General features: G+C 24.3%; 35 non-coding genes across 35 annotated transcripts; all 35 read right to left on the bottom strand.

Annotated features, from left to right (window-relative positions):
* Positions 1 to 85: 85 nt before the first annotated feature.
* On the bottom strand, positions 86 to 194 carry LOC145758043 (U6 spliceosomal RNA). Its single transcript, XR_014286045.1, has one exon. It is a non-coding gene; the product is annotated as a U6 spliceosomal RNA (small nuclear RNA).
* Positions 195 to 629: 435 nt separating this feature from the next.
* Positions 630 to 738, bottom strand: LOC145758172 (U6 spliceosomal RNA). The gene has a single exon (XR_014286165.1). It is a non-coding gene; the product is annotated as a U6 spliceosomal RNA (small nuclear RNA).
* Positions 739 to 1,166: 428 nt separating this feature from the next.
* LOC145758138 (U6 spliceosomal RNA) lies at positions 1,167 to 1,275 on the bottom strand. The gene has a single exon (XR_014286133.1). It is a non-coding gene; the product is annotated as a U6 spliceosomal RNA (small nuclear RNA).
* Positions 1,276 to 1,713: 438 nt separating this feature from the next.
* LOC145758002 (U6 spliceosomal RNA) lies at positions 1,714 to 1,822 on the bottom strand. The gene has a single exon (XR_014286007.1). It is a non-coding gene; the product is annotated as a U6 spliceosomal RNA (small nuclear RNA).
* A 443-nt stretch (positions 1,823 to 2,265) lies between these two features.
* On the bottom strand, positions 2,266 to 2,374 carry LOC145757736 (U6 spliceosomal RNA). Its single transcript, XR_014285757.1, has one exon. It is a non-coding gene; the product is annotated as a U6 spliceosomal RNA (small nuclear RNA).
* A 440-nt stretch (positions 2,375 to 2,814) lies between these two features.
* On the bottom strand, positions 2,815 to 2,923 carry LOC145757910 (U6 spliceosomal RNA). The gene has a single exon (XR_014285920.1). It is a non-coding gene; the product is annotated as a U6 spliceosomal RNA (small nuclear RNA).
* Positions 2,924 to 3,366: 443 nt separating this feature from the next.
* LOC145758123 (U6 spliceosomal RNA) lies at positions 3,367 to 3,475 on the bottom strand. The gene has a single exon (XR_014286118.1). It is a non-coding gene; the product is annotated as a U6 spliceosomal RNA (small nuclear RNA).
* Positions 3,476 to 3,913: 438 nt separating this feature from the next.
* On the bottom strand, positions 3,914 to 4,022 carry LOC145757896 (U6 spliceosomal RNA). Its single transcript, XR_014285907.1, has one exon. It is a non-coding gene; the product is annotated as a U6 spliceosomal RNA (small nuclear RNA).
* Positions 4,023 to 4,464: 442 nt separating this feature from the next.
* On the bottom strand, positions 4,465 to 4,573 carry LOC145757990 (U6 spliceosomal RNA). Its single transcript, XR_014285995.1, has one exon. It is a non-coding gene; the product is annotated as a U6 spliceosomal RNA (small nuclear RNA).
* Positions 4,574 to 5,003: 430 nt separating this feature from the next.
* LOC145758203 (U6 spliceosomal RNA) lies at positions 5,004 to 5,112 on the bottom strand. Its single transcript, XR_014286194.1, has one exon. It is a non-coding gene; the product is annotated as a U6 spliceosomal RNA (small nuclear RNA).
* Positions 5,113 to 5,550: 438 nt separating this feature from the next.
* LOC145758128 (U6 spliceosomal RNA) lies at positions 5,551 to 5,660 on the bottom strand. The gene has a single exon (XR_014286124.1). It is a non-coding gene; the product is annotated as a U6 spliceosomal RNA (small nuclear RNA).
* A 1,808-nt stretch (positions 5,661 to 7,468) lies between these two features.
* On the bottom strand, positions 7,469 to 7,577 carry LOC145757995 (U6 spliceosomal RNA). Its single transcript, XR_014286000.1, has one exon. It is a non-coding gene; the product is annotated as a U6 spliceosomal RNA (small nuclear RNA).
* Positions 7,578 to 8,006: 429 nt separating this feature from the next.
* On the bottom strand, positions 8,007 to 8,115 carry LOC145758158 (U6 spliceosomal RNA). The gene has a single exon (XR_014286152.1). It is a non-coding gene; the product is annotated as a U6 spliceosomal RNA (small nuclear RNA).
* Positions 8,116 to 8,553: 438 nt separating this feature from the next.
* LOC145757771 (U6 spliceosomal RNA) lies at positions 8,554 to 8,662 on the bottom strand. Its single transcript, XR_014285789.1, has one exon. It is a non-coding gene; the product is annotated as a U6 spliceosomal RNA (small nuclear RNA).
* A 443-nt stretch (positions 8,663 to 9,105) lies between these two features.
* On the bottom strand, positions 9,106 to 9,214 carry LOC145757917 (U6 spliceosomal RNA). The gene has a single exon (XR_014285926.1). It is a non-coding gene; the product is annotated as a U6 spliceosomal RNA (small nuclear RNA).
* A 440-nt stretch (positions 9,215 to 9,654) lies between these two features.
* LOC145758039 (U6 spliceosomal RNA) lies at positions 9,655 to 9,763 on the bottom strand. The gene has a single exon (XR_014286041.1). It is a non-coding gene; the product is annotated as a U6 spliceosomal RNA (small nuclear RNA).
* Positions 9,764 to 10,204: 441 nt separating this feature from the next.
* Positions 10,205 to 10,313, bottom strand: LOC145757795 (U6 spliceosomal RNA). The gene has a single exon (XR_014285812.1). It is a non-coding gene; the product is annotated as a U6 spliceosomal RNA (small nuclear RNA).
* Positions 10,314 to 10,756: 443 nt separating this feature from the next.
* LOC145757926 (U6 spliceosomal RNA) lies at positions 10,757 to 10,865 on the bottom strand. Its single transcript, XR_014285934.1, has one exon. It is a non-coding gene; the product is annotated as a U6 spliceosomal RNA (small nuclear RNA).
* A 430-nt stretch (positions 10,866 to 11,295) lies between these two features.
* On the bottom strand, positions 11,296 to 11,404 carry LOC145758093 (U6 spliceosomal RNA). The gene has a single exon (XR_014286091.1). It is a non-coding gene; the product is annotated as a U6 spliceosomal RNA (small nuclear RNA).
* A 437-nt stretch (positions 11,405 to 11,841) lies between these two features.
* On the bottom strand, positions 11,842 to 11,950 carry LOC145757742 (U6 spliceosomal RNA). Its single transcript, XR_014285762.1, has one exon. It is a non-coding gene; the product is annotated as a U6 spliceosomal RNA (small nuclear RNA).
* A 439-nt stretch (positions 11,951 to 12,389) lies between these two features.
* On the bottom strand, positions 12,390 to 12,498 carry LOC145757855 (U6 spliceosomal RNA). Its single transcript, XR_014285869.1, has one exon. It is a non-coding gene; the product is annotated as a U6 spliceosomal RNA (small nuclear RNA).
* Positions 12,499 to 12,936: 438 nt separating this feature from the next.
* On the bottom strand, positions 12,937 to 13,045 carry LOC145758037 (U6 spliceosomal RNA). The gene has a single exon (XR_014286040.1). It is a non-coding gene; the product is annotated as a U6 spliceosomal RNA (small nuclear RNA).
* A 433-nt stretch (positions 13,046 to 13,478) lies between these two features.
* On the bottom strand, positions 13,479 to 13,587 carry LOC145758098 (U6 spliceosomal RNA). The gene has a single exon (XR_014286096.1). It is a non-coding gene; the product is annotated as a U6 spliceosomal RNA (small nuclear RNA).
* A 443-nt stretch (positions 13,588 to 14,030) lies between these two features.
* LOC145757925 (U6 spliceosomal RNA) lies at positions 14,031 to 14,139 on the bottom strand. The gene has a single exon (XR_014285933.1). It is a non-coding gene; the product is annotated as a U6 spliceosomal RNA (small nuclear RNA).
* Positions 14,140 to 14,569: 430 nt separating this feature from the next.
* Positions 14,570 to 14,678, bottom strand: LOC145758092 (U6 spliceosomal RNA). The gene has a single exon (XR_014286090.1). It is a non-coding gene; the product is annotated as a U6 spliceosomal RNA (small nuclear RNA).
* A 437-nt stretch (positions 14,679 to 15,115) lies between these two features.
* On the bottom strand, positions 15,116 to 15,224 carry LOC145757741 (U6 spliceosomal RNA). The gene has a single exon (XR_014285761.1). It is a non-coding gene; the product is annotated as a U6 spliceosomal RNA (small nuclear RNA).
* Positions 15,225 to 15,663: 439 nt separating this feature from the next.
* LOC145757854 (U6 spliceosomal RNA) lies at positions 15,664 to 15,772 on the bottom strand. Its single transcript, XR_014285868.1, has one exon. It is a non-coding gene; the product is annotated as a U6 spliceosomal RNA (small nuclear RNA).
* A 438-nt stretch (positions 15,773 to 16,210) lies between these two features.
* On the bottom strand, positions 16,211 to 16,319 carry LOC145758036 (U6 spliceosomal RNA). Its single transcript, XR_014286039.1, has one exon. It is a non-coding gene; the product is annotated as a U6 spliceosomal RNA (small nuclear RNA).
* Positions 16,320 to 16,752: 433 nt separating this feature from the next.
* On the bottom strand, positions 16,753 to 16,861 carry LOC145758097 (U6 spliceosomal RNA). The gene has a single exon (XR_014286095.1). It is a non-coding gene; the product is annotated as a U6 spliceosomal RNA (small nuclear RNA).
* Positions 16,862 to 17,304: 443 nt separating this feature from the next.
* LOC145757994 (U6 spliceosomal RNA) lies at positions 17,305 to 17,413 on the bottom strand. The gene has a single exon (XR_014285999.1). It is a non-coding gene; the product is annotated as a U6 spliceosomal RNA (small nuclear RNA).
* Positions 17,414 to 17,855: 442 nt separating this feature from the next.
* LOC145757918 (U6 spliceosomal RNA) lies at positions 17,856 to 17,964 on the bottom strand. Its single transcript, XR_014285927.1, has one exon. It is a non-coding gene; the product is annotated as a U6 spliceosomal RNA (small nuclear RNA).
* Positions 17,965 to 18,401: 437 nt separating this feature from the next.
* On the bottom strand, positions 18,402 to 18,510 carry LOC145757770 (U6 spliceosomal RNA). The gene has a single exon (XR_014285788.1). It is a non-coding gene; the product is annotated as a U6 spliceosomal RNA (small nuclear RNA).
* Positions 18,511 to 18,949: 439 nt separating this feature from the next.
* LOC145757711 (U6 spliceosomal RNA) lies at positions 18,950 to 19,058 on the bottom strand. Its single transcript, XR_014285733.1, has one exon. It is a non-coding gene; the product is annotated as a U6 spliceosomal RNA (small nuclear RNA).
* Positions 19,059 to 19,496: 438 nt separating this feature from the next.
* On the bottom strand, positions 19,497 to 19,605 carry LOC145757940 (U6 spliceosomal RNA). The gene has a single exon (XR_014285947.1). It is a non-coding gene; the product is annotated as a U6 spliceosomal RNA (small nuclear RNA).
* Positions 19,606 to 20,042: 437 nt separating this feature from the next.
* Positions 20,043 to 20,151, bottom strand: LOC145757944 (U6 spliceosomal RNA). Its single transcript, XR_014285951.1, has one exon. It is a non-coding gene; the product is annotated as a U6 spliceosomal RNA (small nuclear RNA).
* Between the last annotated feature and the right edge of the window lie 315 nt (positions 20,152 to 20,466).

The raw sequence follows: 20,466 nt of genomic DNA, 5'->3' as shown, positions 1-20,466 counted from the left end.
CGATTATCGCCTAAACTAGTTAAATTTTCATTTAGAAATCACAGATTTGTTGTTTAAATTAAAAAAACTCTTTTTCAACGGTAATAAAAATATGGAACGCTTCACGAATTTGCGTGTCATCCTTGCGCAGAGGCCATGCTAATCTTCTCTGTATCATTCCAATTTTAGTATATGTACCGCTATTAAGCAATTACGTTTACCTTGGTAAATAAAGGCACATTTAATCAAAAGCAGTTTTAAAATCTTCGCTTTGTTACAGACGCAAATTCTATACTTGCGACCATCACAAATGTTTCGAGGAATTTAATTGTTTTTATTATTAAAACTCATTTTTTTTTTATCATGTCAATAAAATTGTTATTGATTTAATATCTGTTTTTTTTTATAATTTTTATCAATTTTTTTACTTATAGCTTTTTTTGTACAATTTTAATAATACATTTTTGTTTAAATTTTTTTTTAACTTATTTATTATCAAAGAATTTTAAACCATATTTTATTTATCAAATAAATCTAGTTTGTTTTTTTATATTAAGCTGTAACGATTATCGCCTAATCTTAGTTAAATTTTCATTTAGAAATCACAGATTTGTTTTTACAAATTAAAAAATTTTTTTTTCAACGGTAATGAAAATATAGAACGCTTCATGATTTTGCGTGTCATCCTTGCGCAGGGACCAAGCTTATCTTCTCTGTATTGTTTCAATTTTAGAATATGTACCGCTATTAAGCAAGTACGTTTACCTTGGTAAATAAAGTCACATTTAATCAAAAGCACTTTTAATATCTTCGCTTTGTTACACACAAAATTTCTATATTGCGACCATCACAAGTGTTTGGTGTAATTTTATTGTTTTTATTATTAAAACTCATTTTTTTCTTTATCATGTGATGTCAATAAAATTGTTATTGTCTTAGTATCTGTTTTGTTTTATATAATTTTTTTACTTACAGCTTTTTTTGTACAACTTTAATAATACATTTTTGTTTAAATTTTTTTTAACTTATTTAATATCAAATAATTTTAAACCATATTTTATTTATCAAATAAATGTAGTTTGCTTTTATATTATGCTGTAACGATTATCGCCTAAACTTGGTTAAATTTTTCTTTAGAAATCAAAGATTTGTTTTTTAAATTAAAAAAACTCTTTTTCAACGGTAATAAAAATATGGAACGCCTCACGAATTTGCGTGTCATCTTTGCGCAGGGGCCAAGCTAATCTTCTCGGTATCGTTCCAATTTTAGTATATGTACCGCTATTAAGCAAGTACGTTTACCTTAGTAAATAAAGTCACATTTAATCAAAAGCACTTTTAATATCTTCGGTTTGTTACAGACGAAAATTCTATACTTGCGACCATCACAAGTGTTTGGAGGAATTTTATTGTGTTTATTATTAAAACTCATTTTTTTCTTTATCATGTGATGTCAATAAAATTGTTATTGTCTTAGTATCTGTTTTGTTTGATATAATTTTTTTCAATATTTTTACTTATAGCTTTTTTGTACAATTTTAATAATACATTTTTGTTTAAATTTTTTTTTAACTTATTTAATATCAAATAATTTTAAACCATAATTTATTTATCAAATAAATCTAGTTTGCTTTTATATTATGCTGTATCGATTATCGCCTAAACTAGTTAAACTTTCATTTAGAAATCACAGATTTGTTTTTTAAATTAAAAAAACTCTTTTTCAACGGTAATAAATATATGGAACGCTTCACGATTTTGCGTGTCATCCTTGCGCAGCGGCCATGCTAATCTTCTCTGTATCGTTCCAATTTTAGTATATGTACCGCTATTAAGCAAGTACGTTTACTTTGATAAATAAAGTCACATTTAATCAAAAGCACTTTTAATATCTTCGCTTTGTTACACACAAAAATTCTATACTTGCGACCATCACAAATGTTTGGAGGAATTTTATTGTTTTTATTATTAAAACTCATTTTTTTCTTTATCATGTGATGTCAATAAAATTGTTATTGTCTTAGTATCTGTTTTGTTTTATATAAATTTTTTTAATTTTTTTACTTATAGCTTTTTTTGTACAATTTTAATAATACATTTTTGTTTAAATTTTTTTTTAACTTATTTATTATCAAAGAATTTTAAACCATATTTTATTTATCAAATAAATCTAGTTTGTTTTTTTATATTATGCTGTAACGATTATCGCCTAATCTTAGTTAAATTTTAATTTAGAAATCACAGATGTGATTTTTCAAATTAAAAAAATTCTTTTTCAACGGTAATAAAAATATAGAACGCTTCATGATTTTGCGTGTCATCCTTGCGCAGGGGCCATGCTAATCTTCTCTGTATCGTTCCAATTTTAGTATATGTACCGCTATTAAGCAAGTACGTTTACCTTGGTAAATAAAGTCACATTTAATCAAAAGCACTTTTAATATCTTCGCTTTGTTACAGACGCAAATTCTATACTTGCGACCATCACAAGTGTTTGGAGGAATTTTATTGTTTTTATTATTAAAACTCATTTTTTTCGTTATCATGTGATGTCAATAAAATTGTTATTGATTTATTATCTGTTTTGTTTTATATAATTTTTTTCAATATTTTTACTTATAGCTTTTTTTGTACAATTTTAATAATACATTTTTGTTTAAATTTTTTTTTAACTTATTTATTATCAAAGAATTTTAAACCATATTTTATTTATCAAATAAATCTAGTTTGCTTTTATATTATGCTGTATCGATTATCGCCTAAACTAGTTAAACTTTCATTTAGAAATCACAGATTTGTTTTTTCAAATTAAAAAAATTCTTTTTCAACGGTAATAAAAATATAGAACGCTTCATGATTTTGCGTGTCATCCTTGCGCAGGGGCCATGCTAATCTTCTCTGTACTGTTCCAATTTTAGTATATGTACCTCTATTAAGCAAGTACGTCTACCTTGGTAAATAAAGTCACATTTAATCAAAAGCACTTTTAATATCTTCGCTTTGTTACACACGAAAATTCTATACTTGCGACCATCACCAGTGTTTGGAGGAATTTTATTGTTTTTATTATTAAAACTCATTTTTTTCTTTATCATGTGATGTCAATAAAATTGTTATTGATTTAGTATCTGTTTTGTTTTATATAATGTTTTTCAATTTTTTTACTTATAGCTTTTTTTGTACAATTTTAATAATACATTTTTGTTTAAATTTTTTTTTAACTTATTTATTATCAAAGAATTTTAAACCATATTTTATTTATCAAATAAATCTAGTTTGTTTTTTTATATTATGCTGTAACGATTATCGCCTAATCTTAGTTAAATTTTCATTTAAAAATCACAGATTTGTTTTTTCAAATTAAAAAAATTCTTTTTCAACGGTAATAAAATTATAGAACGCTTCATGATTTTGCGTGTCATCCTTGCGCAGGGGCCATGCTTATCTTTTCTGTATTGTTCCAATTTTAGTACATGTACCGCTATTAAGCAAGTACGTTTACCTTGGTAAATAAAGTCACATTTAATCAAAAGCACTTTTAATATTTTCGCTTTGTTACACACAAAATTTCTATACTTGCGACCATCACAAGTGTTTGGAGGAATTTTATTGTTTTTATTATTAAAACCCATTTTTTTCTTTATCATGTGATGTCAATAAAATTGTTATTGTCTAAGTATCTGTTTTGTTTGATATACTTTTTTTCAATATTTTTACTTATAGCTTTTTTGTACAATTTTAATAATACATTTTTGTTTCAATTTTTTTTTAACTTATTTAATATCAAATAATTTTAAACCATAATTTATTTATCAAATAAATCTAGTTTGCATTTATATTATGCTGTATCGATTATCGCCTAAACTAGGTAAACTTTCATTTAGAAATCACAGATTTGTTTTTTAAATTAAAAAAACTCTTTTTCAACGGTAATAAATATATGGAACGCTTTACGATTTTGCGTGTCATCCTTGCGCAGGGGCCATGCTAATCTTCTCTGTATCGTTCCAATTTTAGTATATGTACCGCTATTAAGCAAGTACGTTTACTTTCTTAAATAAAGTCACATTTAATCAAAAGCACTTTTAATATCTTCGCTTTGTTACACCCGAAAATTCTATACTTGCGACCATCACAAATGTTTGGAGGAATTTTATTGTTTTTATTATTAAAACTCATTTTTTACTTTATCATGTGATGTCAATAAAATTGTTATTGTCTTAGTATCTGTTTTGTTTTATATAAATTTTTTCAATTTTTTTACTTATAGTTTTTTTTGTACAATTTTAATAATACATTTTTGTTTAAATTTTTTTTTAACTTATTTATTATCAAAGAATTTTAAACCATATTTTATTTAACAAATAAATCTAGTTTGTTTTTTTATATTATGCTGTAACGATTATCGCCTAATCTTAGTTAAATTTTTATTTAGAAATCACAGATTTGTTTTTTAAATTAAAAAAACTCTTTTTCAACGGTAATAAAAATATGGAACGCTTCACGATTTTGCGTGTCATCCTTGCGCAGGGGCCATGCTAATCTTCTCTGTACCGTTCCAATTTTAGTATATGTATCGCTATTAAGCAAGTACGTTTACCTTGGTAAATAAAGTCACATTTAATCAAAAGCACTTTTAAAATCTTCGCTTTGTTACAGACGCAAATTCTATACTTGCGACCATCACAAGTGTTTGGAGGAATTTTATTGTTTTTATTATTAAAACTCATTTTTTTCTTTATCATGTGATGTCAATAAAATTGTTATTGTCTTAGTATCTGTTTTGTTTTATATAATTTTTTTACTTATAGCTTTTTTTGTACAACTTTAATAATACATTTTTGTTTAAATTTTTTTTTAACTTATTTATTATCAAAGAATTTTAAACAATATTTTATTTATCAAATAAATGTAGTGTGCTTTTATATTATGCTGTAACGACTATCGCCTAAACTAGGTAAATTTTCATTTAGAAATCACAGATTTGTTTTTTCAAATTAAAAAAACTCTTTTTCAACGGTAATAAAAATATGGAACGCTTCACGAATTTGCGTGTCATCTTTGCGCAGAGGCCAAGCTAATCTTCTCTGTATCGCTTCAATTTTAGTATATGTACCGCTATTAAGCAAGTATGGTTGCCCTAGTAAATAAAGTCACATTTAATCAAAAGCACTTTTAATATCTTCGGTTTGTTACAGACGAAAATTCTATACTTGCGACCATCACAAATGTTTGGAGGAATTTTATTGTTTTTATTATTAAAACTCATTTTTTTCTTTATCATGTGATGTCAATAAAATTGTTATTGTCTTAGTATCTGTTTTGTTTGATATAATTTTTTTCAATATTTTTACTTATAGCTTTTTTGTACAATTTTAATAATACATTTTTGTTTAAATTTTTTTTTAACTTATTTAATATCAAATAATTTTAAACCATAATTTATTTATCAAATAAATCTGGTTTGCTTTTATATTATGCTGCATCGAGTATCGCCTAAACTAGTTAAATTTTCATTTAGAAATCACAGATTTGTTTTTTAAATTAAAAAAACTTTTTTTCAACGGTAATAAAAATATAAAACGCTTCATAATTTTGCGTGCCATCCTTGCGGCAGGGGCCATGCTAATCTTCTCTGTATCGTTCCAATTTTAGTATATGTACCGCTATTAAGCAAGTACGTTTACCTTGGTAAATAAAGTCACATTTAATCAAAAGCACTTTTAATATCTTCGCTTTGTTACACACGAAAATTCTATACTTGCGACCATCACAAAGTTTGGAGGAATTTTATTATGGTTCGAAATCTTAGATTTCGAAACATATTGTTATTGTCAGTGTATTTATTATTATTATTATTATTATTATTATTGTTTTTATTCTTTCTAGTCAGAATTTTGAAAGACGATAACTTTTGTTCTTTAAAACAAAAAGTTCTAAAATTTTAGTATGTTTGTTATTATCCCAACGAATCGCAAACCTCCTATTTACGACATTTAATTATCACTAATTACTAATTAATAGGTGTTTGTTTATTAAAATTTAAAGATTGTTATTAATTTTTTAAATTTTGGTCAATTGTATATTATGATATGACTAACTCAAAAATAAATTAAAATTTTAATTTTTATCACTAATTACTAATTAATATGTGTTTATTTATTAAAATTTAAAGATTGTTATTTATTTTTTAAATCTTAGCCATTTGTTTATCATGATATTGGTAACTCAAAAATGAATTAAAATTTTGATTTTTATCACTAATTACTAATTAATAGGTGTTTATTTAATAAAATTTAAAGTTTGTTATTTATTTTTTAAATCTCGGCCATTTGTATATCATGATATTGGTAACTCAAAAATGAATTAAAATTTTAATTTTTATTGCTAATTACTAATTAATAGGTGTTTATTTAATAAAATTTAAAAATTGTTAATTATTTTCTCAATCTTGGCCATTTGTATATCATAATACTAGTAACTCAAAAATGAATTAAAATTTTAATTTTTATCACCAATTAATAAATTATGGGTGTTTAGTGATTAAAATTTAAAGGTTGTTACTAATTTTTAAATTTTTGTCAATCGTATATCATGATATTAGTAACTCAAAAACGAATTTAATTTTTGTCACTAATTACTAATTAATAGGTGTTTGTTTATTTAAATTTAAAGATTGTTATTAGGTTTTTAAATTTTGATCGGTGTTATCTTATAATATTTATAATTCGAAAAAAAATTAAAAAATAATTCTTGTTTGTTTTTTATATTTAAATGCTGGTTTGTTCATTAAAAATTAAAGTTCGACATTAAGCATTAAAAATTTGGTATGGTGTATTTTATAATATAAGTAATTAAAAAACATATTAGAAAAATAATTTTCGTTTATTTATCATATTTAAATGCTTGTTTATTTAATAAAAATCAATTTTAAGAATTTAAAATTTACTATAATTTATATCCTAATATCACCAACTTAAAACTGGGATAAATATTAGTTTTTGTTTGTATTATATATATAAATGCTTGTTTGTTTATTAAAAATCAAAGGTTTGTAATATTCTTAGTTAATGTTTATGCATGTCTTTTTTTATTTATAAAAATTTATGTTAAAAATAATCAAATATTTTCGAACCATATTTTATTTATCAAATAAATCTAGTTGTTTTTATTATTAAAACTCATTTTTTTCTTTATCATGTGATGTCAATAAAATTGTTATTGTCTTAGTATCTGTTTTGTTTTATATAAATTTTTTCAATTTTTTTACTTATAGCTTTTTTTGTACAATTTTAATAATACATTTTTGTTTAAATTTTTTTTTAACTTATTTAATATCAAATAATTTTAAACCATATTTTATTTATCAAATAAATGTAGTTTGCTTTTATATTATGCTGTAACGATTATCGCCTAAACTTGGTTAAATTTTTCTTTAGAAATCACAGATTTGTTTTTTAAATTAAAAAAACTCTTTTTCAACGGTAATAAATATATGGAACGCTTCACGATTTTGCGTGTCATCCTTGCGCAGGGGCCAAGCTAATCTTCTCTGTATCGTTCCAATTTTAGTATATGTACCGCTATTAAGCAAGTACGTTTACCTTGGTAAATAAAGTCACATTTAAACAAAAGCACTTTTAAAATCTTCGCTTTGTTACAGACGCAAATTCTATACTTGCGACCATCACAAGTGTTTGGAGGAATTTTATTGTTTTTATTATTAAAACTCATTTTTTTCTTTATCATGTGATGTCAATAAAATTGTTATTGTCTTAGTATCTGTTTTGTTTTATATAATTTTTTTACTTATAGCTTTTTTTGTACAACTTTAATAATACATTTTTGTTTAAATTTTTTTTAACTTATTTAATATCAAATAATTTTAAACCATATTTTATTTATCAAATAAATGTAGTTTGCTTTTATATTATGCTGTAACGATTATCGCCTAAACTTGGTTAAATTTTTCTTTAGAAATCAAAGATTTGTTTTTTAAATTAAAAAAACTCTTTTTCAACGGTAATAAAAATATGAAACGCTTCACGAATTTGCGTGTCATCTTTGCGCAGGGGCCAAACTAATCTTCTCTGTATCGTTCCAATTTTAGTATATGTACCGCTATTAAGCAAGTACGTTTACCTTAGTAAATAAAGTCACATTTAATCAAAAGCACTTTTAATATCTTCGGTTTGTTACAGACGAAAATTCTATACTTGCGACCATCACAAGTGTTTGGAGGAATTTTATTGTGTTTATTATTAAAACTCATTTTTTTCTTTATCATGTGATGTCAATAAAATTGTTATTGTCTTAGTATCTGTTTTGTTTGATATAATTTTTTTCAATATTTTTACTTGTAGCTTTTTTGTACAATTTTAATAATACATTTTTGTTTAAATTTTTTTTTAACTTATTTAATATCAAATAATTTTAAACCATAATTTATTTATCAAATAAATCTAGTTTGCTTTTATATTATGCTGTATCGATTATCGCCTAAACTAGTTAAACTTTCATTTAGAAATCACAGATTTGTTTTTTAAATTAAAAAAACTCTTTTTCAACGGTAAAAAATATATGGAACGCTTCACGATTTTGCGTGTCATCCTTGCGCAGGGGCCATGCTAATCTTCTCTGTATCGTTCCAATTTTAGTATATGTACCGCTATTAAGCAAGTACGTTTACCTTAGTAAATAAAGTCACATTTAATCAAAAGCACTTTTAATATCTTCGGTTTGTTACAGACGAAAATTCTATACTTGCGACCATCACAAGTGTTTGGAGGAATTTTATTGTGTTTATTATTAAAACTCATTTTTTTCTTTATCATGTGATGTCAATAAAATTGTTATTGTCTTAGTATCTGTTTTGTTTGATATAAATTTTTTTAATTTTTTTACTTATAGCTTTTTTTGTACAATTTTAATAATACATTTTTGTTTAAATTTTTTTTTAACTTATTTATTATCAAAGAATTTTAAACCATATTTTATTTATCAAATAAATCTAGTTTGTTTTTTTATATTATGCTGTAACGATTATCGCCTAATCTTAGTTAAATTTTTATTTAGAAATCACAGATGTGATTTTTCAAATTAAAAAAATTCTTTTTCAACGGTAATAAAAATATAGAACGCTTCATGATTTTGCATGTCATCCTTGCGCAAGGGCCATGCTAATCTTCTCTGTATCGTTCCAATTTTAGTATATGTACCGCTATTAAGCAAGTACGTTTACCTTGGTAAATAAAGTCACATTTAATCAAAAGCACTTTTAATATCTTCGCTTTGTTACAGACGCAAATTCTATACTTGCGACCATCACAAGTGTTTGGAGAAATTTTATTGTTTTTATTATTAAAACTCATTTTTTTCTTTATCATGTGATGTCAATAAAATTGTTATTGATTTAGTATCTGTTTTGTTTTATATAATTTTTTTCAATATTTTTACTTATAGCTTTTTTTGTACAATTTTAATAATACATTTTTGTTTAAATTTTTTTTTAACTTATTTATTATCAAAGAATTTTAAACCATATTTTATTTATCAAATAAATCTAGTTTGCTTTTATATTATGCTGTATCGATTATCGCCTAAACTAGTTAAACTTTCATTTAGAAATCACAGATTTGTTTTTTCAAATTAAAAAAATTCTTTTTCAACGGTAATAAAAATATAGAACGCTTCATGATTTTGCGTGTCATCCTTGCGCAGGAGCCATGCTAATCTTCTCTGTACTGTTCCAATTTTAGTATATGTACCGCTATTAAGCAAGTACGTCTACCTTGGTAAATAAAGTCACATTTAATCAAAAGCACTTTTAATATCTTCGCTTTGTTACACACGAAAATTCTATACTTGCGACCATCACCAGTGTTTGGAGGAATTTTATTGTTTTTATTATTAAAACTCATTTTTTTCTTTATCATGTGATGTCAATAAAATTGTTATTGATTTAGTATCTGTTTTGTTTTATATAATGTTTTTCAATTTTTTTACTTATAGCTTTTTTTGTACAATTTTAATAATACATTTTTGTTTAAATTTTTTTTTAACTTATTTATTATCAAAGAATTTTAAACCATATTTTATTTATCAAATAAATCTAGTTTGTTTTTTTATATTATGCTGTATCGATTATCGCCTAAACTAGTTAAACTTTCATTTAGAAATCACAGATTTGTTTTTTAAATTAAAAAAACTCTTTTTCAACGGTAATAAATATATGGAACGCTTCACGATTTTGCGTGTCATCCTTGCGCAGGGGCCATGCTAATCTTCTCTGTATCGTTCCAATTTTAGTATATGTACCGCTATTAAGCAAGTACGTTTACATTGATAAATAAAGTCACATTTAATCAAAAGCACTTTTAATATCTTCGCTTTGTTACACACGAAAATTCTATACTTGCGACCATCACAAATGTTTGGAGGAATTTTATTGTTTTTATTATTAAAACTCATTTTTTTCTTTATCATGTGATGTCAATAAAATTGTTATTGTCTTAGTATCTGTTTTGTTTTATATAAATTTTTTCAATTTTTTTACTTATAGCTTTTTTTGTACAATTTTAATAATACATTTTTGTTTAAATTTTTTTTTAACTTATTTATTATCAAAGAATTTTAAACCATATTTTATTTATCAAATAAATCTAGTTTGTTTTTTTATATTATGTTGTAACGATTATCGCCTAATCTTAGTTAAATTTTCATTTAGAAATCACAGATATGTTTTTTCAAATTAAAAAAATTCTTTTTCAACGGTAATAAAAATATAGAACGCTTCATGATTTTGCGTGTCATCCTTGCGCAGGGGCCATGCTAATCTTCTTTGTATTGTTCCAATTTTAGTATATGTACCGCTATTAAGCAAGTACGTTTACCTTGGTAAATAAAGTCACATTTAATCAAAAGCACTTTTAATATCTTCGCTTTGTTACAGACGCAAATTCTATACTTGCGACCATCACAAGTGTTTGGAGGAATTTTATTGTTTTTATTATTAAAACTCATTTTTTTCTTTATCATGTGATGTCAATAAAATTGTTATTGTCTTAGTATCTGTTTTGTTTTATATAATTTTTTTACTTATAGCTTTTTTTGTACAACTTTAATAATACATTTTTGTTTAAATTTATTTTAAACTTATTTATTATCAAAGAATTTTAAACAATATTTTATTTATCAAATAAATGTAGTGTGCTTTTATATTATGCTGTAACGATTATCGCCTAAACTTGGTTAAATTTTTCTTTAGAAATCACAGATTTGTTTTTTAAATTAAAAAAACTCTTTTTCAACGGTAATAAAAATATGGAACGCTTCACGAATTTGCGTGTCATCTTTGCGCAGGGGCCATGCTTATCTTTTCTGTATTGTTCCAATTTTAGTATATGTACCGCTATTAAGCAAGTACGTTTACCTTGGTAAATAAAGTCACATTTAATCAAAAGCACTTTTAATATCTTCGGTTTGTTACAGACGAAAATTCTATACTTGCGACCATCACAAGTGTTTGGAGGAATTTTATTGTGTTTATTATTAAAACTCATTTTTTTCTTTATCATGTGATCTCAATAAAATTGTTATTGTCTTAGTATCTGTTTTGTTTGATATAATTTTTTTCAATATTTTTACTTATAGCTTTTTTGTACAATTTTAATAATACATTTTTGTTTAAATTTTTTTTAACTTATTTAATATCAAATAATTTTAAACCATAATTTATTTATCAAATAAATCTAGTTTGCTTTTATATTATGCTGTATCGATTATCGCCTAAACTAGTTAAACTTTCATTTAGAAATCACAGATTTGTTTTTTAAATTAAAAAAACTCTTTTTCAACGGTAATAAAAATATAGAACGCTTCATGATTTTGCGTGTCATCCTTGCGCAGGGGCCATGCTAATCTTCTCTGTATTGTTCCAATTTTAGTATATGTACCGCTATTAAGCAAGTACGTTTACCTTGGTAAATAAAGTCACATTTAATCAAAAGCACTTTTAATATCTTCGCTTTGTTACAGACGCAAATTTTATACTTGCGACCATCACAAATGTTTGGAGGAATTTTATTGTTTTTATTATTAAAACTCATTTTTTTCTTTATCATGTGATGTCAATAAAATTGTTATTGTCTTAGTATCTGTTTTGTTTGATATAATTTTTTTCAATTTTTTTACTTATAGCTTTTTTGTACAATTTTAATAATACATTTTTGTTTCAATTTTTTTTAACTTATTTAACATCAAATAATTTTAAACCATATTTTATTTATCAAATAAATGTAGTTTGCTTTTATATTATGCTGTAACGATTATCGCCTAAACTTGGTTAAATTTTCATTTAGAAATCACAGATTTGTTTTTTAAATTAAAAAAAACTATTTTTTAACGGTAATAAAAATATGGAACGCTTCACGATGTTGCGCGTCATCCTTGCGCAGGGGCCATGCTAATCTTCTCTGTATCGTTCCAATTTTAGTATATGTACCGCTATTAAACAAGTACGTTTACCTTGGTAAATAAAGTCACATTTAATCAAAAGCACTTTTAAAATCTTCGCTTTGTTACAGACGCAAATTCTATACTTGCGACCATCACAAATGTTTGGAGGAATTTTATTGTTTTTATTATTAAAACTCATTTTTTTCTTTATTATGTGATGTCAATAAAACTGTTATTGTCTTAGTATCTGTTTTGTTTGATATAAGTTTTTTCAATATTTTTACTTATAGCTTTTTTGTACAATTTTAATAATACATTTTTGTTTAAATTTTTTTTTAACTTATTTAATATCAAATAATTTTAACCCATAATTTATTTATCAAATAAATCTAGTTTGCTTTTATATTATGCTGTATCGATTATCGCCTAAACTAGTTAAACTTTCATTTAGAAATCACAGATTTGTTTTTTAAATTAAAAAAACTTTTTTTCAACGGTAATAAATACATGGAACGCTTCACGATTTTGCGTGTCATCCTTGCGCAGGGGCCATGCTAATCTTCTCTGTATTGATCCAATTTTAGTGTATGTACCGCTATTAAGCAAGTACGTTTACTTTGGTAAATAAAGTCACATTTAATCAAAAGCATTTTTAATATCTTCGCTTTGTTACAGACGCAAATTCTATACTTGCGACCATCACAAGTGTTTGGAGGAATTTTATTGTTTTTATTATTAAAACTCATTTTTTTCTTTATCATGTGATGTCAATAAAATTGTTATTGATTTAGTATCTGTTTTGTTTTATATAATTTTTTTACTTATAGCTTTTTTTGTACAATTTTAATAATACATTTTTGTTTAAATTTTTTTTTAACTTATTTATTATCAAAGAATTTTAAACCATATTATATTTATCAAATAAATCTAGTTTGTTTTTTTATATTATGCTGTAACGATTATCGCCTAATCTTAGTTAAAATTTCATTTAGAAATCACAGATTTGTTTTTTCAAATTAAAAAAATTCGTTTTCAACGGTAATAAAAATATAGAACGCTTCATGATTTTGCGTGTCATCCTTGCACAGGGCCCATGCTTATCTTCTCTGTATTGTTCCAATTTTAGTAAATGTACCGCTATTAAGCAAGTACGTTTACCTTGGTAAATAAAGTCACATTTAATCAAAAGCACTTTTAATATCTTCGCTTTGTTACACACAAAAATTCTATACTTGCGACCATCACAAATGTTTGGAGGAATTTTATTGTTTTTATTATTAAAACTCATTTTTTTCTTTATCATGTGATGTCAATAAAATTGTTATTGTCTTAGTATCTGTTTTGTTTTATATAAATTTTTTCAATTTTTTTACTTATAGCTTTTTTTGTACAATTTTAATAATACATTTTTGTTTAAATTTTTTTTTAACTTATTTATTATCAAAGAATTTTAAACCATATTTTATTTATCAAATAAATCTAGTTTGTTTTTTTATATTATGTTGTAACGATTATCGCCTAATCTTAGTTAAATTTTCATTTAGAAATCACAGATATGTTTTTTCAAATTAAAAAAATTCTTTTTCAACGGTAATAAAAATATAGAACGCTTCATGATTTTGCGTGTCATCCTTGCGCAGGGGCCATGCTAATCTTCTTTGTATTGTTCCAATTTTAGTATATGTACCGCTATTAAGCAAGTACGTTTACCTTGGTAAATAAAGTCACATTTAATCAAAAGCACTTTTAATATCTTCGCTTTGTTACAGACGCAAATTCTATACTTGCGACCATCACAAGTGTTTGGAGGAATTTTATTGTTTTTATTATTAAAACTCATTTTTTTCTTTATCATGTGATGTCAATAAAATTGTTATTGTCTTAGTATCTGTTTTGTTTTATATAATTTTTTTACTTATAGCTTTTTTTGTACAACTTTAATAATACATTTTTGTTTAAATTTATTTTAAACTTATTTATTATCAAAGAATTTTAAACAATATTTTATTTATCAAATAAATGTAGTGTGCTTTTATATTATGCTGTAACGATTATCGCCTAAACTTGGTTAAATTTTTCTTTAGAAATCACAGATTTGTTTTTTAAATTAAAAAAACTCTTTTTCAACGGTAATAAAAATATGGAACGCTTCACGAATTTGCGTGTCATCTTTGCGCAGGGGCCATGCTTATCTTTTCTGTATTGTTCCAATTTTAGTATATGTACCGCTATTAAGCAAGTACGTTTACCTTGGTAAATAAAGTCACATTTAATCAAAAGCACTTTTAATATCTTCGGTTTGTTACAGACGAAAATTCTATACTTGCGACCATCACAAGTGTTTGGAGGAATTTTATTGTGTTTATTATTAAAACTCATTTTTTTCTTTATCATGTGATCTCAATAAAATTGTTATTGTCTTAGTATCTGTTTTGTTTGATATAATTTTTTTCAATATTTTTACTTATAGCTTTTTTGTACAATTTTAATAATACATTTTTGTTTAAATTTTTTTTAACTTATTTAATATCAAATAATTTTAAACCATAATTTATTTATCAAATAAATCTAGTTTGCTTTTATATTATGCTGTATCGATTATCGCCTAAACTAGTTAAACTTTCATTTAGAAATCACAGATTTGTTTTTTAAATTAAAAAAACTCTTTTTCAACGGTAATAAAAATATAGAACGCTTCATGATTTTGCGTGTCATCCTTGCGCAGGGGCCATGCTAATCTTCTCTGTATTGTTCCAATTTTAGTATATGTACCGCTATTAAGCAAGTACGTTTACCTTGGTAAATAAAGTCACATTTAATCAAAAGCACTTTTAATATCTTCGCTTTGTTACAGACGCAAATTTTATACTTGCGACCATCACAAATGTTTGGAGGAATTTTATTGTTTTTATTATTAAAACTCATTTTTTTCTTTATCATGTGATGTCAATAAAATTGTTATTGTCTTAGTATCTGTTTTGTTTGATATAATTTTTTTCAATTTTTTTACTTATAGCTTTTTTGTACAATTTTAATAATACATTTTTGTTTCAATTTTTTTTAACTTATTTAACATCAAATAATTTTAAACCATATTTTATTTATCAAATAAATGTAGTTTGCTTTTATATTATGCTGTAACGATTATCGCCTAAACTTGGTTAAATTTTCATTTAGAAATCACAGATTTGTTTTTTAAATTAAAAAAAACTATTTTTTAACGGTAATAAAAATATGGAACGCTTCACGATGTTGCGCGTCATCCTTGCGCAGGGGCCATGCTAATCTTCTCTGTATCGTTCCAATTTTAGTATATGTACCGCTATTAAACAAGTACGTTTACCTTGGTAAATAAAGTCACATTTAATCAAAAGCACTTTTAAAATCTTCGCTTTGTTACAGACGCAAATTCTATACTTGCGACCATCACAAATGTTTGGAGGAATTTTATTGTTTTTATTATTAAAACTCATTTTTTTCTTTATTATGTGATGTCAATAAAACTGTTATTGTCTTAGTATCTGTTTTGTTTGATATAAGTTTTTTCAATATTTTTACTTATAGCTTTTTTGTACAATTTTAATAATACATTTTTGTTTAAATTTTTTTTTAACTTATTTAATATCAAATAATTTTAACCCATAATTTATTTATCAAATAAATCTAGTTTGCTTTTATATTATGCTGTATCGATTATCGCCTAAACTAGTTAAACTTTCATTTAGAAATCACAGATTTGTTTTTTAAATTAAAAAAACTTTTTTTCAACGGTAATAAATACATGGAACGCTTCACGATTTTGCGTGTCATCCTTGCGCAGGGGCCATGCTAATCTTCTCTGTATTGATCCAATTTTAGTGTATGTACCGCTATTAAGCAAGTACGTTTACTTTGGTAAATAAAGTCACATTTAATCAAAAGCATTTTTAATATCTTCGCTTTGTTACAGACGCAAATTCTATACTTGCGACCATCACAAGTGTTTGGAGGAATTTTATTGTTTTTATTATTAAAACTCATTTTTTTCTTTATCATGTGATGTCAATAAAATTGTTATTGATTTAGTATCTGTTTTGTTTTATATAATTTTTTTACTTATAGCTTTTTTTGTACAATTTTAATAATACATTTTTGTTTAAATTTTTTTTTAACTTATTTATTATCAAAGAATTTTAAACCATATTATATTTATCAAATAAATCTAGTTTGTTTTTTTATATTATGCTGTAACGATTATCGCCTAATCTTAGTTAAAATTTCATTTAGAAATCACAGATTTGTTTTTTCAAATTAAAAAAATTCGTTTTCAACGGTAATAAAAATATAGAACGCTTCATGATTTTGCGTGTCATCCTTGCACAGGGCCCATGCTTATCTTCTCTGTATTGTTCCAATTTTAGTAAATGTACCGCTATTAAGCAAGTACGTTTACCTTGGTAAATAAAGTCACATTTAATCAAAAGCACTTTTAATATCTTCGCTTTGTTACACACAAAAATTCTATACTTGCGACCATCACAAATGTTTGGAGGAATTTTATTGTTTTTATTATTAAAACTCATTTTTTTCTTTATCATGTGATGTCAATAAAATTGTTATTGTCTTAGTATCTGTTTTGTTTTATATAAATTTTTTCAATTTTTTTACTTATAGCTTTTTTTGTACAATTTTAATAATACATTTTTGTTTAAATTTTTTTTTAACTTATTTATTATCAAAGAATTTTAAACCATATTTTATTTATCAAATAAATCTAGTTTGTTTTTTTATATTATGCTGTAACGATTATCGCCTAATCTTAGTTAAATTTTTATTTAGAAATCACAGATTTGTTTTTTCAAATTAAAAAAATTCGTTTTCAACGGTAATAAAAATATAGAACGCTTCATGATTTTGCGTGTCATCCTTGCACAGGGGCCATGCTTATCTTCTCTGTATTGTTCCAAATTTAGTATATGTACCGCTATTAAGCAAGTACGTTTACCTTGGTAAATAAAGTCACATTTAATCAAAAGCACTTTTAATATCTTCGCTTTGTTACACACGAAAATTCTATACTTGCGACCATCACAAATGTTTGGAGGAATTTTATTGTTTTTATTATTAAAACTCATTTTTTTCTTTATCATGTGATGTCAATAAAATTGTTATTGTCTTAGTATCTGTTTTGTTTTATATAAATTTTTTTAATTTTTTACTTATAGCTTTTTTTGTACAATTTTAATAATACATTTTTGTTTAAATTTTTTTTTAACTTATTTATTATCAAAGAATTTTAAACCATATTTTATTTATCAAATAAATCTAGTTTGTTTTTTTATATTATGCTGTAACGATTATCGCCTAATCTTAGTTAAATTTTCATTTAGAAATCACAGATTTGTTTTTTCAAATTAAAAAAATTCTTTTTCAACGGAAATAAAAATATAGAACGCTTCATGATTTTGCGTGTCATCCTTGCGCAGGGGCCATGCTAATCTTCTCTGTATCGTTCCAATTTTAGTATATGTACCGCTATTAAGCAAGTATGTTTACTTTGGTAAATAAAGTCACATTTAATCAAAAGCACTTTTAATATCTTCGCTTTGTTACACACAAAATTTCTATACTTGCGACCATCACAAGTGTTTGGAGGAATTTTATTGTTTTTATTATTAAAACTCATTTTTTTCTTTATCATGTGATGTCAATAAAATTGTTATTGTCTTAGTATCTGTTTTGTTTGATATAATTTTTTTCAATATTTTTACTTATAGCTTTTTTGTACAATTTTAATAATACATTTTTGTTTAAATTTTTTTTAACTTATTTAATATCAAATAATTTTAAACCATAATTTATTTATCAAATAAATCTAGTTTGCTTTTATATTATGCTGTATCGATTATCGCCTAAACTAGGTAAACTTTCATTTAGAAATCACAGATTTGTTTTTTAAATTAAAAAAACTCTTTTTCAACGGTAATAAATATATGGAACGCTTCACGATTTTGCGTGTCATCCTTGCGCAGGGGCCATGCTAATCTTCTCTGTATCGTTCCAATTTTAGTATATGTACCGCTATTAAGCAAGTACGTTAATTTGATAAATAAAGTCACATTTAATCAAAAGCATATTTAATATCTTCGCTTTGTTACACACGAAAATTCTATACTTGCGACCATCACAAATGTTTGGAGGAATTTTATTGTTTTTATTATTAAAACTCATTTTTTTCTTTATCATGTGATGTCAATAAAATTGTTATTGTCTTAGTATCTGTTTTGTTTGATATAATTTTTTTCAATATTTTTACTTATAGCTTTTTTGTACAATTTTATAATACATTTTTGTTTAAATTTTTTTTTAACTTATTTAATATCAAAGAATTTTAAACCATATTTTATTTATCAAATAAATCTAGTTTGTTTTTTTATATTATGCTGTAACGATTATCGCCTAATCTTAGTTAAATTTTCATTTAGAAATCACAGATTTGTTTTTTAAATTAAAAAAACTCTTTTTCAACGGTGATAAAAATATGGAACGCTTCACGATTTTGCGTGTCATCCTTGCGCAGGGGCCATGCTAATCTTCTCTGTATTGTTCCAATTTTAGTATATGTACCGCTATTAAGCAAGTACGTTTACCTTGGTAAATAAAGTCACATTTAATCAAAAGCACTTTTAATAAATTCGCTTTGTTACACACAAAATCTCTATACTTGCGAGCATCACAAGTGTTTGGAGGAATTTTATTGTTTTTATTATTAAAACTCATTTTTTTCTTTATCATGTGATGTCAATAAAATTGTTATTGTCTTAGTATTTGTTTTGTTTCATATAATTTTTTTCAATATTTTTACTTATAGCTTTTTTGTACAATTTTAATAATACATTTTTGTTTAAATTTTTTTTTAACTTATTTAATATCAAATAATTTTAAACCATAATTTATTTATCAAATAAATCTAATTTGCTTTTATATTATGCTGTATCGATTATCGCCTAAACTAGTTAAACTTTCATTTAGAAATCACAGATTTGTTTTTTAAATTAAAAAAACTTTTTTTCAACGGTAATAAATATATGGAACGCTTCACGATTTTGCGTGTCATCCTTGCGCAGGAGCCATGCTAATCTTCTCTGTATTGTTCCAATTTTAGTATATGTACCGCTATTAAGCAAGTACGTTTACTTTGGTAAATAAAGTCACATTTAATCAAAAGCACTTTTAATATCTTCGCTTTGTTACACACGAAAATTCTATACTTGCGACCATCACAAATGTTTGGAGGAATTTTATTGTTTTTATTATTAAAACTCATTTGTTTCTTTATTATGTGATGTCAATAAAATTGTTATTGTCTTAGTATTTGTTTTGTTTTATATAATTTTTTTAATTTTTTTACTTATAGCTTTTTTGTACAATTTTAATAATACATTTTTGTTTCAATTTTTTTTAACTTATTTAATATCAAATAATTTTAAACCATAATTAATTTATCAAATAAATGTAGTTTGCTTTTATATTATGCTGTAACGATTATCGCCTAAACTTGGTTAAATTTTTCTTTAGAAATCACAGATTTGTTTTTTAAATTAAAAAAACTCTTTTTCAACGGTAATAAAAATATGGAACGCTTCACGATTTTGCGTGTCATCCTTGCGCAGGGGCCATGCTAATCTTCTTTGTATTGTTCCAAGTTTAGTATATGTACCGCTATTAAGCAAGTACGTTTACCTTGGTAAATAAAGTCACATTTAATCAAAAGCACTTTTAAAATCTTCGCTTTGTTACAGACGCAAATTCTATACTTGCGACCATCACAAATGTTTGGAGGAATTTTATTGTTTTTATTATTAAAACTCATTTTTTTCTTTATCATGTGATGTCAATAAAATTGTTATTGCCTTAGTATCTGTTTTTTTTATATAATTTTTTTACTTATAGCTTTTTTTGTACAACTTTAATAATACATTTTTGTTTAAATTTTTTTTTAACTTATTTATTATCAAAGAATTTTAAACCATATTTTATTTATCAAATAAA

The sequence above is a fragment of the Corella eumyota genome, chromosome 6, assembly GCF_963082875.1.
Source record: "Corella eumyota chromosome 6, kaCorEumy4.1, whole genome shotgun sequence".
Lineage (NCBI taxonomy): Eukaryota > Metazoa > Chordata > Ascidiacea > Phlebobranchia > Corellidae > Corella > Corella eumyota.
Note: the sequence above shows the minus strand (reverse complement) of the source record. Positions and strands in the feature narration are given on the sequence as shown.